Below are 5142 nucleotides of genomic sequence, written 5' to 3'. Positions count from 1 at the left end.
CCGAGGCAACCAATAGGAGGCTCTGGCGGCCCCGCCTGCTCCAATTGCCGGGCTGGCGACCGGTGGGAACCCTGGCGTCTCCTGGGACCCGCGTCTTTGCTGAAGTGAATTCAATTCTGCGTCAGAATCTGACTCGGTTCTATCATCTTTTTAAAAAAATATATATTTTTATTGACTTCAGAGAGGAAGGAAGAGGGAGAGAGAGATAGAAACATCCACGATGAGAGAGAATCATGGATCGGCTGCCTCCTGCAAGTCCCCCACTGGGGATGGAGCCCAAAACCCGGGCATGTGCCCTTGACCGGAATTGAACCTGGGACCCTTCAGTTCGAAGGCCAACACTCTATCCACTGAGCAAAACCGGCCAGGGCTCTATCATCTTTTTTTATGAAGATGTTTTCGTGGGGGTATTGAGTCATCAGAGACAGGAGATGCAAAATCCCCAGCTACAGCTGCTGTGGGTATTCGGGAATGATTTCCTCGGGGATAATTGGTGTTGAACTACCTGAATCCTGTTGTGGGGTTTGAGTTGTTTTTCTGGGGCATTATTATCCCCAACACCATATCATTTAAAAAGCTTCTGAAATGGAAATGTCCTTTCTCCGCATTCTCTCACCCACTCCTGCTGGGATCTGCAGCCGTTTTCCTGGCCATTTCCCTACCTAAAAGGCTGACATTTCAAAGGCTCCTAATGGTGCGTGCCTTGTGGCCAGATTCTGGAAATAGACCATCAGAGCATCTGTAGCCTGGAAAGAAGTCCAAAGTTAGCCTCGTCATCTCCTGGGAAGACATGCCAAAAGAGATCATATTGAAATTGTTCCAGGAGGTATGGAAAATTGAATGGGTTTTCGAGCTATCAGTGTAATGGCTCTACAAGTGAAAATTTGAAAAAAGGCTGAAATTTTCTGTTGGAGCCCATTATAAAAGTCCATATAAATTCGGACTGTATTTCAGCCAGGTTTTATTTTGGTGGAAAAATTCCCAGATTGGAAGCAGAATGTACAAACCAATAAAGATCACTCATCCATCATGCAAACATGTCTGCCTTTGTGAATCAATTTGTTCATGTTTAGAGTTCAAATAATAAACTTTTCCAGTTGAAACTATTTAAAATGAAGTTTTTTGCAAAGTTGGGTGCATTGACTCGAAATGTGCTCTGGTAACAGATTTTAAAGTGCCACAACAAATCCAGTTTTTTTAAAAAATATATTTTTATTGATTTTAGAGAGAGAGGAAAGAAGGAGAGAGAAGTCAATATGAGAAACATCAATCTGTTGCCTGACTGGGAGTAGAACTGGCGACCTTTTGGAGCATGGGACCACACTCAACCAAATGAGCCACACTGGCCGGGGCCAAATCCAATTTTGACTTGGAACATGAAACACATAAGCCCCTTTAAGGACAATGCCAAGATGATATAATATATAATTCTGGCAGAGAAAGGCTAAATGTGTACACTTGGACGATGAACTATCTTGGCAAGTTTTTAACTGGTCTAGCCACAGGCATTGACCTTGATTCTATTCCCATTGTTATTATCACAAGTATGTTTCTCTACTGCCAATTAGAGCAATGAGAGTAGGAGAGAGGGGCAGAGAGAGAAAGAAAGACAGAAAGAGAGAGAGAGAGAGAGTGCGTGCCAAAGTAGGGCAGTGCACAGTGAAAATAAAAGGGAGAAGGTGTGGTTGCTGCTTGGAGTATTTAGGCATGCATTTTTTGCCTTCTTGGAAATCTAGCATTTGCTAATTATTAAGTTTAGTATCTCATAACTCCTAGACACCTTACTGCTTTGTTGTATGGAGTATTAACATTAAGAAGCATGAATTGGTTGCCTACAAATATTTTGCTCATATAAAGGTTCTTCATTTATATGTTGTTTTACAATAGCCAAAAAAATAGGTAAATTGTAAACATAATATTTCCATCTTTTTAAAAATAAATCACACGAACTAATTTTTGACCCTAAGTTATTTCTTTCTTCAAAATATTAAGCAAGTTTTGCACATTTTATTTAGTTACTAGATGCCTGGTGCATGAAATTTGTGCACTGTGTGTGTGTGTGTGTGTGTGTGTGTGGGGGGGGGGGCATCCCTCAGCCCGGCCTATGCCCTCTCACAGTCCAGGACCCTTCAAGAGATGTCCGCCTGCTTGCTCCTTACTGCTCAGCTTGCTGTTCCTTAGTCTTGCTATGGAGTCGGGAAAGGCTCCTGCCACCGCTGTTGCGCTGGCCAGCCATGAGCCCAGCTTCTGTGGGAGCGCACTGACCACTAGGGGGCAGCTCCTGCATTGATCGCCTGCTCCCTGGTGGTCAGTGCGCATCATAGCAACCAGTCGTTCTGGTCGTTCCGCCATAACGGTTGCTTAGGCTATAAATTCTTTTAAAGGGGCTTTATGATTAGATATTTGGGTAATAGAAAGATAATTTGAATTAGTTATAAATTTTATCTCTTGACAGGAAAGGCAAATATGATTGAAGCAAAAAAAAAGATATATTAAAATCTTTATGTTTTGTCAGAAGAGATATCCATATTAAATATAATGCTTGATTCTTTCACACTCCAAAAGTGTGAAATAAAATATTTTTATTTAAATAAAAGTGTGAAATAAAATATTTTTTTGTGTGTTAATCCTCACCTGAGTATATTTTTCCATTGATTTTTAGGGAGAGTGGAAGAGAGAGGGAAAGACAGAGAGAAGCATTCATGTGATTGCCTCCTGCATGTGCCCCAACCAGGGCCGGGCCTGGGGAGGAACCTGCAACCAAGGTATGTGCCCTTGACCAGAATCAAACCCAGGCTCCTTTGGTCTGCAGGCCGTGCACTATCCACTGAACCAAACTGGCTAGGGCTAAAATTATTTTTTTTAATTAAGGAAACATATATTGAGCATGTGCCAAGCTTTTTAGGTGCTGGGGATTCAGTGGGGAACAAAATTTCCAAGTCCCTATGCTCATGAAGCTTGCATTTTTATTTTCTCTCCCTCCAGAATAGATCATGTAGTGACAAGTGCTATGAGGAAAAATGGCATAGTGTAGGGGAATAAAGACTGATGTCAGTTCTATTTTAGGTAAAGTGTTCAAGGAAGTCCTCTGAGAAAGGGAAATTAGGGCAGAGGTCTGAATGAAGAAAGGAAGTTGCCATTCAAATATTTGAATGAAGAATATTATAGGCAAAGGATGCTGTAAGGGAAAAAGGCTTTGAAGGGCAGTGTTATTTGATGTGTTCAAAGAACAGCAACAAGACCACTGTGTTTAGAACAGAGTGAGGTAGGGGAAGTGTGTTCGTATATGAGATTGGAGAAGTGCATGGGGGATGTACTTCAGATTCATTATCCAGGAAATGAATATAAAATCCAACTTCCAATGGAGGGAATGCCATTGGAGAATTTTGAGTAGGGGGGTAATATGATAGGATTCAACCTTAAAAAATAATCATACTAGTGGCTGTGGGGAAATTTAGACTATAATCGATAAAACTAGACACAATGAGGCTGGTTTTGAATGTTATAGTTGGTAAGGTGAGAGATTATGGAGACTTGGACTACAATGGTAGTTATGGGAGTGGCAAGAAGTGTTCAAAATTTTAACCTTGAGCCAATAAGAAGTGTTGATGAGTGGTTGTGGTGAGTAGGGGAAAAAAGAGTTAAATGTGACTCAGATTTGGAACTGGAGCACTGATTAAAGGGTATTGCCGAATACTAAGATAGAGAGGGATGGGCTGAGGATGGAAGAAGGAATAGGAGTTAGGTTTCAACCATGTAAAATGTGAGATGCCTATTAGACACCCAACTTTATTAACATGGTCTCATAAAAATATGTTGTATTTACAAAATAAATTAATAATCACTTTATGTCTACAAAGCATGTTCCATAACTTAATCTAATTTGAATACTGCTATAACCTTGTGACTTATATGGTCAAACAGCCTGTGATGAACAATTTTTGAGGTTTTACTTTCATCTTGGCTGAAGCTATTTTTTCCATCTTCTGCTGAAGTATTTTTTTTTCTCAAGTAAGAATTTTCTGAATTTGTCTCTGGGCAAGCTGTGAAAGAACAAAGAATTTTAATGTCTACTGATTAAAAAAAATTGCTTAAGTTTTACCATCTTCATTTCAATTTCATAAGACTTCAAGTAGAAATTGAAGGTTTAAGATATACACTCATCTACTCCTAATGTAGTTTTCAAAAGTCATCGATATTGTCAGCAATGTTAGAATTGTAGTATAGACCAAGTCCAATAATAATAATGACACCACCTAACATTTGAGTGCTTGTGTTTTCCATGTTCTGTGCTAAGTGTTCACATATATTAAATCATTGAATCCACACAACTGTCCCCATTCTACAAAGGAAATAATTAAGCTACAATGACATTAAGTAATTTTGCCCAAGTTTCCAGAGCAAGGGAGTGGGGGAGTCAAGATTCAAACCCAGGCAGTCTGGTCCTAGAGCCAGCACTCCTAACCACCCCATACTGCCTTGCCGCTCTAGAGAAATGCTGAGAAAGTTTCACTAGGTGAAGAGACGAGTTGTTTAAATAACAGGTGTTGAGGAAATAAAGCCAGAGAATAGAGAATTAATTTAGGATATTGCTTCATTAATTTATATTTGAGTGCCTATTATATACCAACTAGAGGCCTGGTGCACAAAAATTTGTGCACTCAGTGGGGGGGCGGTCCCTCAGCCCAGCCTGTGCCCTCTCGCAGTCTGGGACCCCTCGGGGGATGACCACTTGCTGGCTTAGGCCTGCGCCCCGGGGGATTGGGCCTAAGATGGCAATCAGACATCCCTCTAGCAGCCTGGCAGCCCTCGGGGGATGTCCACTTGCCAGCGGGGTCAGACCTAAGCTGCAGTCGGACATCCTTAGCGCTGCTGAGGAGGCAGGAGAGGCTCCCACCACCACCGCTGTACTGGCAGCCATCAGCCTGGCTTGTGGCTGAGCAGAGCTCCCCCTGTGAGAGCGCACTGACCACCAGAGGGCAGCTCCTGCATTGAGTGTCTGCCCCCTGGTGGTCAGTGTGTCATAGTGACCAGTCATTCCCAGTCTTTCTGCTGTTAGGGTCAGTTTGCATATTACACTTTTACTATATAGGATAGAGGCCTGGTGCATGGGTGGGGGCCGGCTGGTTTGCCCTGAAGGGT

Source organism: Myotis brandtii, unplaced genomic scaffold (genome assembly GCF_000412655.1).
Source record: "Myotis brandtii unplaced genomic scaffold, ASM41265v1 scaffold37, whole genome shotgun sequence".
Taxonomy (NCBI): domain Eukaryota; kingdom Metazoa; phylum Chordata; class Mammalia; order Chiroptera; family Vespertilionidae; genus Myotis; species Myotis brandtii.
The sequence above is the reverse complement of the archived record's forward strand: the minus strand, read 5'-3'. Positions refer to the sequence as shown.